This window comes from Vulpes vulpes, chromosome 12 (genome assembly GCF_048418805.1).
Source record: "Vulpes vulpes isolate BD-2025 chromosome 12, VulVul3, whole genome shotgun sequence".
Classification (NCBI taxonomy): Eukaryota; Metazoa; Chordata; class Mammalia; order Carnivora; family Canidae; genus Vulpes; species Vulpes vulpes.
The window spans coordinates 1493158-1504236 of NC_132791.1; the positions used below are offsets into that span (position 1 = coordinate 1493158).

General features: G+C 46.7%; 1 long non-coding RNA gene across 2 annotated transcripts; it reads left to right on the forward strand.

Annotated features, from left to right (window-relative positions):
- Positions 1 to 240: 240 nt before the first annotated feature.
- LOC140594861 (uncharacterized) lies at positions 241 to 7178 on the forward strand. 2 transcript variants are annotated; one of them, XR_011996163.1, is made up of 3 exons: positions 271 to 392; positions 3571 to 4288; positions 4934 to 7178. It is a non-coding gene; the product is annotated as an uncharacterized lncRNA (long non-coding RNA). The 2 variants fall into 2 exon arrangements; XR_011996162.1 differs by having other exon boundaries at positions 241 to 392; positions 3571 to 7178.
- Positions 7179 to 11079: the final 3901 nt, after the last annotated feature.

The following is an 11079-nucleotide window of genomic DNA, read 5'->3' on the forward strand; positions in this document are numbered from 1 at the left end:
GTCTCAGTGCTAAGTCCTTATTTTAGTTTTCCGGTTTGATGGGCGCCTCGCTATGATATTTTTAAGATCCCTGCGTGGATGTGACTTTCCTCCCCTCCGCAGCCTGCAGGCGCTGAGCACCGAATCTTGCTCTCAACCAGCCTCCCCTCTGCGTGAACAAAAGAAAAGCTGATTGGCTGTGTGCATCCGGGGTCTTTCTCCTTGGCTCTTCCTGCCTTGTGACATCCACTTCTCCCAAGTACATTTCAAAGAGATGTGATGAGTGGAACCCCCGGGAGGAGGAGGCTGAATGGATGGCCAGGGAGATTAGATTAGAAAAAGGACAATCCATGTTACTTTTAAGGTTAATGTGAGCAGACTAAAGAGAGTTCCTCAGGAAAATCAGGTTAACGGTAAGGAGATGGAAGAGGGATGCATGTTAATGGGGACAGGTGGGGAGTTGTAAAGGACATTTAAAGAAGAGGAAGCAGAGGACAGAAGCTGGAGGGATTAGATGGAGGCCCGGGAGGTCCTACAGGCTTCCTGGAATGGGAGCTGCTCCCAAAAGGTGCTCATCTTCATGTTGGGATCGTCCCAGAAGCCACTTAGAGGAGAAATGGAAGGAGCTGTGTGTCTCGGCCGCTCCCAGACCAGCCTGTATCAGTGCTCACGGGGACTGCGGGCCACTGGGCCACCCCTCTCTCCGCTGGGTTTCCTTGCGTCCATCACCACGATGCAACCAAGGTTGCTTTACCGCCTCCCTGGCTTCATCCCATGCTACCTGCCTCTGGTCGCCTCACTCATGTAGCTGTTTGTCAAGGTTTTGTGTCCTTCCATGCTTGGATGCTTGGGCAGTTCCGTCAGTCCCACCTCTCCCCGTGGGAGACCTGTGTTGGAAGCCCTAACTCCCACTACCGGTAAACGCGACCTTATTTAGAAATAGGGTCTTTGCAGATGTAAATCGAGTTGAGATGAGGTCATAGCGGATCAGAGTGGGTCCCCAATCCAGCTGGCCAGTGTCCTTATAAAGAGAGAGGAGACACGGTCACCGGGAAGAAGGCCACGTGACAGTGGAGGCAGAGATTGCTTGGTGCATGAAGCTACGACGTAAGGGACACCAAGAGTTGCCGCCAACCTCCAGAAGCTAGGAAGAGTCGAGCAGAGTTTTCCCTACAGGCTTCAGAGGGAGCATGGCCCTCCCGATGCCTGGAGTTCAGACCCCCGGCCCCCAGAAATATGAGAGAATAAACGTCTGTTGTCAGCAAGCCCCCTGGCTTATTGTGGTTAGATCAGCAGCCCTGGGAAATGAAGAGAGCCGCTTCTCGGTTTTTGCTCTGTTTGGTGTTGTTTTGCAGCAAACAGCTGTCACACTTGCCTGTCTCCAATCGTCCTGGGGACGAGAGCATCTGATTTCCTTTTTTGAAAGTGACCCCGTCCCATCCTGTGCGCCTTCTCCCAGCCGGAGGGTGGCCCCATGACCTGCGAGGCCAATCGGACAGTCTCCCTGGAAATCCGAACTGACCCAGGGTGGCACAAGCTGCATAAATGGCTGGAGCTCACTTGTCTCTGTGGCCTTGCTCTGAATGGACGGTCCTTTTGTCCCCTCTCCCTAGATTCCTGGAGCGGCCCCTGCCCCTTTTCAAGACCAGGGATCAGATCCATAGTTTCCAGGTTATTTTTATTTATTTATTTATTTATTTTCATTTTCTTCTTAAGCTAGCATTGATTTCTGATGTTAGCAATCCAAGAACGTAACACGGGGCAGGCTCTTCTCCCCACGCTCAGCAATACCCGCCTCCATGCCAGCGCTCACGCGCGCGGTGATCAGGGGTGAGTCCGCAGAGGACTTCCTCACCTCTCGCCCCAGGAGAAGAACCAGGTTTCTATCTGTGTCAGGGGTGTTGGGGAAAGTGGAGACACTCCATTAACTAGCGGCCAAAGGAAAGGCACCTCCCGAGGGTCCCCTGTAGTGTTGCGCATGCTTTGGTGCTAAGAAATGGTAAATTGATATGTTTAATGCTATCTTCCATCCTGGTCCCAAAGGACATCTCCCACAACACCCCTGAGACCAGTACTCGTGTGCTCCAAAGCCAGGACTGGGGTGAAGGGAGTGAGGCTCCTGGCACGGGGGTGGAGGCGGAGGGACTGTGCAAAATCTAAGACTCCCATGATTTCACTCCCATGATCGGGGTCATGCAAGTGCCATCCTTAAAAGTAACCGCTTCATTAAATTTTGCCCAGATATGCACTTTTCTTAATTAAAATACCCCAAATCCCAGTGCTTCGCTATCAAATCTGCAGTGGCTCGGCCAAAAAAGAACATACCCACATTATTCCATTCCTTTAAGGAAAGGACAGATATGTAATAAGATGTGGTCAGTGCAGTGGAAAAAGATTCTAGGCTAAGAGGCAGAGGAAATGGGTCTTATGTTTGAGCTTCTCTTTAATAGTTGTGTGATTTCAGCGATGTCAATCTTCTGGGTTTCAAGCCCATCGTCTTTAAAATGGGAATAATAATGGTAAGACTTACTATCACCATTATATTGTCTTGTGAAAATTAAGTAATATATTTAAAGTAGTTAAACAATGCCTGGCTCGGAGCAGGCATGGCACAAACATGAGCTGTGCCTGCCATCATTTGATGGGCAGAATGGTTCTGAATTCGTCTCTTTTCAGGCTCTAGAAAGAGGGGGTGATAATGTTCACGCACATAATTATTAGGATCATTGGGCATCTCCAACTTAAAAAAAAAAAAAAGGTGTGAAACTGAAAAGCATGGATCATGATCTCTGTGCCAACAAGGACAGTGAATCTGTGAGGTACGAGTTTGAGTTCAGACTCCGGAGAATTTTTAACTCTGACACATATTGGCCGCCTTACCTTGGGCAAGTCAGGCTACGTTCCTAAGACTCCATGCAGGCATCTTTAAACTATAAGTACCAATATCCCTACCTTATGGGGTTTTGTGGGACTTAAAATGGGATCATAGGTGCAAGCACTTTTGCATAGATTCTGAGAGTCGGGGAGCGATCAGTGGAATATAGCTGGTATCATCGTTGGCGAAGGCGCTGTTGAGGCAGGAGTTAACATGGCAGTCGTCTGTGACTTTGGAAGGTGATTTATGGGAGCCAGTGGTTCTCTCCAGCAGGCAGGAGAAGGATATCAATCGGTGAAAGTAAGCTGTAAGTGAAAATTGAAACTGTCAGATGGTGTGGACTCCCTGCTCGGGCTCTGGCAATTTTTCCTCTCTTCTTTTAATTAAAAGTTTTTGTCTTCTGATGTCAGAGTGGAATAAATCACTACTGACCTTGGCATGCTCAGCGCCTACCTGGGGCTGAAGCCTGGGTGTCTCCTTCCTGGGGAATCCAGCGCAGGGACCTGCTCCCGGAGGTCACTCAGCAGGTCTCCCAGCACAGTGGTCACGATGGCTTTGGATGCTGATCTGCTAAAAACCCAGCTTGGTGACTTCTGGATGTTGGATTTGGGCAGGTTATTCTGAAAAATGTTTTTCTATTTTTGTGAAATGGAGGTAATATGGCCTACTCTTGATTTTTTTTTTTTTTTTTTTTTTTTTTTTTTTTTTTTTTTTAGCATCATACTACATCAGAAAAGGTATTTCTAATGTGATGGATACACATACAAACTCCCGTTCTCACCCTGGGCACTGAAGCCTTGTTCTCCGGAAGCTCTTGACTTTCTCGGGCCTATCATCCAACGTTCCCCACTTAAGGAAACAGTGTGGCCTTGTGGTGAAGAGAGCAGGCTCTGGAGTCAGACCACTTGGATTTGAGACTCAGTTCTAGCATCTTCTCTATGACCGACCGGGTGAGTTAACCTCTCCGTTCAGGTTATTTCCTCTGGCATGAAAGCCGATCTCAAAACTGAGTAGTTTGTAATGACCATGATATTTGGATTACAACTTAGTGAATCAAGAATTCAGGACTCCGCTGGGCATGGATCTTGGATCCATGTGGAGGATTCACTGCTAAGATGACTTCTCCACTCACATGCCTGGTGCTCCATTGCTGTTCAGCCTGCATCTGCTTCCCATGACATCCAGGCTCCAGGACCTGTAACCTTGGTCTGGGCTTCTCAGAGCATGACAGCTCCATGGTGATGGACTTTTTACACAGCTTCTCCATGATTTTACAGAGAGGGAATTCCAAGAAAAGCTTCTCATGACACAGCCTCAGAAGTTCCAGACACCATTTCTGCTGCCTTCTCCTGGTTCAGCAAGTTACTAAGGCAGCCTCGATTCAAGGGGAGGAGAATCCAACTCCATTTCTCAACTGAAGGGGCAATGAAGAAGGTACAGCCACTTTGAATTGATCATATCCTCCAAGCCTCCGCTTTCCACCTCATGGGACTTGGGGAGAACTTAACGAGGTACTGGGCCGACAGCAGTTAGCACAGTAGCTGACGTATGATAATCCCTCAGTAAAGTGGCATGTTATGATGGGTTGCCTCTTCTCCAGCCGTCCTTTCTTCCTCATGGCGGCTACCTTCCTCCCCACCACTTACCCACTGTGCACACACGCACAAATCAGAGGTTTTTCCCACATTGAAATGAATCGATGGTTGTAGGAGGAGAAATGAGACAGTCCTGGGCAAGTGATTATGGCTCATGCTATGATCCAGACCTGGACAATAGTGGTAGTGCAGGGAATCAGAAAAGTGGATGAGTTCAGGGGTCATTGGGAAATTACATTAAGAGCTTAGTGACTGATATTGATTGATTGATTATTTGATGGAAGGGGTGTATAAGGAGAAGGAAATGTGAGTCAAGACAACAGCCAGGACGTTGACCATGGTAACTGGTCGGGCAGGGGTGTGTTTCACCAACATAGGAAACACGACATTTAGGTTCTGCTGGTTACTGCTTCTTTTTCTTATACACTTGTCTTCCCCTGGGGAGCAAGCAGACACCTTAGGAATTTAGACGTTGCTCTTTCAGTTACAGGGAACCCTTGAAGCTGGTTGATCAGAGGAATGACATGAAATAAACTGTTCCTGAGGCAGATTATGTGGTTCGTAGTGGATGCAAGACAGACGACTCTACCCTGCATCAGTTTTGGTCTGTTCATATTTAAGACTCTTCAAGGCATTAATAGGGCCTCATCTTTCGCATTGATGGAGTGCGTGGGGTCTTCTGGTGGAAAGTTTCAACTGTAGGGCAGCCCGGGTGGCTCAGCAGTCTGGCGTCACCTTCAGTCCAGGGCGTGTGATCCTGGAGACCCAGGATCGAGTCCCACATTGGGCTCCCTGCACGGAGCCTGCTTCTCCCTCTGCCTGTGTCTCTGCCTCTCTCTCTATCTCTCTGTGTCTCTCATGAGTGAATAAATAAAATCTTTAAAAAAAAAAAGTTTCAACTGTAGAAGAAAGTGAGAAAAACAGTGCTTTCCAACTTACTGAGAACATAGACTGCCCAGATTCCCAGGGGGAGAGTATCTGTCAATATGATTATTATTATTCAGAGGTCCCATCCCTTTACATCTCCATCAGCCTAAGGTGACATCCCAAATGAAGTCTGTCTATCACATTGTCTTGTATCCTCCCTCCAGCGTGGTCCTTCTTTATGATCTTTGGCTAAACTCATTGCTCATAGCTCCATGCACACAGCTCCGGGCTTCTCCAAATGCCCCCTGGCCAGGGAGGGCTCTTCTGTGATATTTGATCTGCCAGCTGGTGTCAAACAGGCTTAGTTTTTCCACAGAGTAAATGCACTGCAGAGAAACCATATAAAAAACACGTATCACGATGACACAAATTCAGATATAACATGATAGGCAATTTCCCCCTTCTCCATTGTAGCCTTACTCTAATTTTTTCTTAAATTTTGTAATGAGGTGATCCCATATTTGATTTAATTGAAGATTTGGAGCCCTGTTTGGAGCATCATGATGGAGGAACAATAAAAACAGCAGAGAAATTGTTAACAATCACAGTTACAACAGCAGCCGACTTTAAAGTGTGTTCGTTACATCCAGGCATTGTGCGAAACGCTGTACACGGGCTTATCTCTTTTAATCGCCATTAGCATCCTTCATGACGGATGATATTTACGTTCATAGTATACGTAAGTTTAGGGAGGTCAAGTAATTTGCCCAAATGGCTAATATGTAGTGAAGCCGAAACTCAGATCCAGATCTTTCTGACTTGGTTCCCCTGGTGAGTGAGGACGTTCATGTGATGCTGAATATTCACATCCTACTGCCCGGGATGCATTGGGTTTGACCTGAGCTTTGTCTTGATGAAGGACTCGCAGTCTAGACTGGTTTACTTTACTGAGTACTGTACAGGGCCCTGACATCCTGCTGGATGGAAAATGATAGAAACACATTAGGCAATCAAAATGTAAACGTTTTCACTTAAAGAGCAAATTGTGGAACGCGTGGGGGACTTGAGATCCATCACATCGGAATTCAGCAGCAAGGGTAAAAGATCCAGGTATGGTAATAAGTTCAGACCAAGGGAATGTCTGCAGAGTGGTGATTTAATTAAAGATAGAGGGAGAGTTTTCATACCCCCATTGCTACTGACACAGGCAAGTGGCCAGGGCTCTGGAGGGCAGGTGACAATCAGTGCCATTCACTGGGGCTCCAGGGGAGATTTGCAGAGACTTCTTGTCGGAACTCTTTTTTTGGCTAATATCTTAGAACCTATTCATGAATTTATTATGCCATCGACACCAGGTAGAGAAAGTAAAGAGTGATGAGGACCTGGCATGTGAGTGCTAGGCAGCGGGACAACTTGGGAAAACACATTCCTTACACCTCGACTTAGCCCGAGCCCATGGTGGTGTATGGCCATTTCATCTTTTAAGGTGTTCCAGAAGAACCGACAAGCCTGAAATGAAGTCATTTGCCCCCCATGAGAGCAAATCAAGACTTAATTACAGTGTTAAACCTATCCCAGGAATGTGACCTTTCAACAGCCAACCCCAATTTTCCAGATCAGCACTAGTGAGGTCATCTGGGTGATGAACACCTTGTCATTCCCTGTCCCCCAAAAGAAAGATGCCCTGGCCTGAAACCATCCCCCCCACTTTTTGTTCTTTTGCTGATAATTTCCTTGACCCACTCAAGCATCTTTTGAAGCCTTCCATTTTGTACAACTCCCCAGAGCATCCCTCTACGTGCTGTATGTGATGCTACCTAATTCATGACTCGCTTAATAAAGCCAATTAGATCTTCACATTTACTTGGTTGAATTTTTGTTTTTTTTTAACAAAGGTAAGCTGGGCATCAGAAATGCCTAGGTGAAATATGCAGGCTTGTAAATACTAGACAAAGTAAAGAAAAAAGTCCTTCTGGCCCACATCTGTTGAGCCAATAAATCCCATGTTTCTGGTTGGAAATACAAAATGTATTCAAATGTCACTTGCTCTAGGAAGCCTCTGTGTTAGTCTGCTAGGGCTGCCATAACAAAGTGCTACCATCTGCGGGGCTAGAAACAACAGACATTTTTCCTGTCATCATTTTGGAGGCTAAAATCCGAAATCAAGGTATCCGTAAGGCCACACCCCTTCTGAAACCTGTAAGTCTGTCTAGCTTCTTGTGGCTTTTCTGGCAATGGGGGGAGTGGAGGTTGGGGGTGGGTGGGAGGGAAATTCCAACCCCCTAATCACTTGGTAGGTTCCAGTGCTAACCACCCCCATCTGTAGGTGCTTTCCTGATGTCGCTCTATTAACATAACAAAAGACACTCTTCCTGCTCTCATCCCTTAGGAAGTTCCTGGTCTCTGTGGCCCAGACCAAATATATATTATTTGTTATAAAACACAATGAGACAAATACCTTGGGGGAGAAGGGGTTCCGGAAGTCATCAGAAAGGAGTCTATGCTGGAGGGTGTGGTCAGGAAGGATAAACAGGATTCAGTAGGTGGGAAGGCAGGTTGAGGCATAAAGCACATTCTGGGACAAAGCAAAGCCTCGGGGAAGAGTTTGCAGGATCCCAAGAAGTTTGGGGAGAACTTCCAGGCAGAACCAAGACCCTGGTCAAGCCATGGCAGGGGAAAAGGGCGGAGTGCTTGAGAAGCAGTGGCTGGCAGTATGGGGGCATGCTGGGAGGGAGGGTACGAAATTAGAAGATCAGGTGGGGCCTTCAGAGGAAGGACCTTGACTCCCAGGGTAAGGACTTTGAATCAGGGGAGTGGCCTTGGGATGGAGAAAAAGATACACTTGCGAGGTTTTCTCACGTGGAATAAATAAGAGGCATGTTTGGTCCACAGAGTTGAGTGGGCTCGTGTGCAAGATCTAGGACTTCTTTTTCTCCGCCTGTAACTGAAAGTAATTTCTGTTTTAAGTCATCCTTCTACTATGCGGTGAGTGTTTATTACCGGGGATGTAGGTAAATTCTCCCCTTCTGAGGGGTGGGGCCTAAGTCCCTGGACATACCCAGGGCTTAGGCATCCTGGGTGTGGACTGTCAGGTCCTCATTGCTCCTCTCCTGGCCCCGGCAGCTTATTGGGAACTTGCTGAATCCTCCCACCGTCTCCAGCACAGATCTGTCCCCGTGGAGACCTCATGGGTGCCGCTGCTCCGCATGCACTGCCTTGTCTTTGGGGCACTCTAGGAGCATCTCTCGGCCCTGTCTGCCCACATCCTGGGCTCTTGTAGGCCTCAGAGGCCCTAGACCTACACTGGGTTTCTCTTAATTTCTCGGTCACCCTGGGGCAGACAGAGCCGAGGGCACCTTCCTCACACACGTCAATAATGTCTAACATGCTTAATTTGCTTCACTTTTTATCTTTCCTCTTCAGTTTGATTCATTCTTGATCTCAACATCAGCGGTGAGGGAGGATTCTTTTTTTAAGTCCAACTCAAAGATTCTGAATATGAAACATAATAGAATTCTAAAGGTCTGTGAACTTAGGTTGGGGGGCAGTGGGGGATGCATCTTTATTTTTACTAACTTCTGACTAGAGTGTATCATTTCCTTTCCTTACAAATCTAAGCAACAAATCACACTGGTTTGAGCAGTGTCTGTGGCTTTGTAAAATACAGAAATAATAGATATTTTAATATCATATTAGAGTCATTGCAGATATCCTGAAATATTATTGACATATATATATATATGACTTCTTCCAAATTATAGCAATCATTACAATATCTTATTGATATGTCAACAAGGTACACATATATTCCTATACCACAAAATTTTAAACTTTTAATGAGTGTATTTCATATAATTGGCTTCCTCTGTGTTTATATATATTTCATTTTCCAGGAAGAATTATTAAAAACACAAAACTTTGGGGCCCCTGGGTGGCTCAGTCTGTTAAATGTCCCACTCTTTTTTTTTATTTATTTAAATTCAATTAGCCAACATGCAGTATATCATTAGATTTAGATGTAGTTTTCAATAACTCATCAGTTGCATATAATACCCAGTGCTCAAACGTCCTACTTTTGATTTCAACTCAAGTCTTGTTCTCCAGGTCCTGCGATAGAGCCCTGCATCAGGCTCCATGCTCAGTGGGGAGTTTGCTGCTTCTCTCTCTCTCTCTCTCTCTTTCTCTCTGCCTCTGCCCCTCTTTGTGTGCACATGTACTTTCTCTCTCTCTCTCAAAAAGTAAATAAATAAATCCTAAAAAAAAAAACCCCACAACTTTGAAATGGTGCAAAATGAGTACTAGGCTCCTATAGAATGTGAGACAATCTCTAACGCCTCCTCTGGTTACCTGATTCCATAGTAGTCTTCACCTTTCCTTGCCTTTGGGCTATTTTATGACTCTGAAGATTGACCAAACAGACCAATGGAAATACCTCTTGTCTGGAGAGGTGAAATGTGTCCTGTAGAGGTACAGAAGATCCCTCTCCGACCTTTCCCAAGCACCCCAGCTACAAGCGAGCTTTGCACATATTAATACATTCATGCAGCATTTCCAATGGCCTACAGATGCTTCTGCTCTTTGATTTGCCCTTTGAACTGGTTTGTAACACTTTCCTGATTTCTTGAGTTGCTAGTGAGTTAAATAAATACTTAGAACCCCATTCATTTTGTAGTTGTGGAAGACTTGACGATTTCATGCTGTAAAATTATTTGCAATATGGCTTATGCACGTAAAAAACCGTTCTGTGGTATCTATAGGTGTCACATGTCACCACAAAGGCTAACAAACCCAGCAGAAATCCCCCACCCTTGGGTACCTTCTGGTTCTAGACTTCTGATACTCAAAAGCCTTTTTTCTTCTGCAGTACTAGCCCTTTGCCCAAGCAGAGCAAGCCGGGGTGTCTAGCTGCTGTTTGAAAGAAGGGGGTGGTCAGGTGAGCAAGAAAGAGCAGGGTGAGGATGAAGGAAGCAGAGCCACCACCTAAGACTTCAAAATCATCTGACAACTGGGAATAAGGAAGGATCATTTTCATCTGACAGAAAAGGAAGGGTCTAGGATGATGTTGAGGGCTTTGTCTGAGGCTACTCTGGAATCCCAGCGGTCATCTTCCTTAGACTCTATTCCACAGGGCGGGGCGGGGCGGGGGTCACTGTCCACTCTGCCCTGAAGGCGGAGCCCGGGGGAGACCGGGTACAGGCCCAGCACCTTCGGGCACATGGCTCTTGAGGCTGAGCAGCCGTTTGGCTCCTCACTAGCTGTCTTTCTCAGCAGGGCCGCGACGGGGAAGTGTCAAGCTGGTTCCCCATTGTACACATCAATGTAGCTGTGTTGTTGCTGGTGTAGCCTTTTTTTTTTTTTTTTTTATCACAAGTCTGGGCCTTCTGGTAATAGACAAAACATGAGCCTCTGCTTGCCTGCTTTCCTCTGTGCGTGTCATCGGTATAATCGGGGAACAGGTGGGTACAGGCGATTAATGGGTTGGGAGGGGACAGGAGGAGAGGGGATCTGCTCAAGGGGTGCGGGGGGAGTTAATTTGACCCTGAAGCCCAGAGGCACTGTCTCCTCCAGCAAGGCTGCCCCCGCAGTTATCGGTGGGAACAGCCTTTCTCCAGGCTCACAGTCTCATTTCCAGTCTGGGCATGCTTGAGAAGCCATTACCATATTTATAGAGCTACCTGGCCCCACGGCACACGCATGAGAGGGTTAGAAAGACCTATCTATTTTTCCAGCTGTGCTGCTATCCTCGGCAGCAAGGCTGGCGGG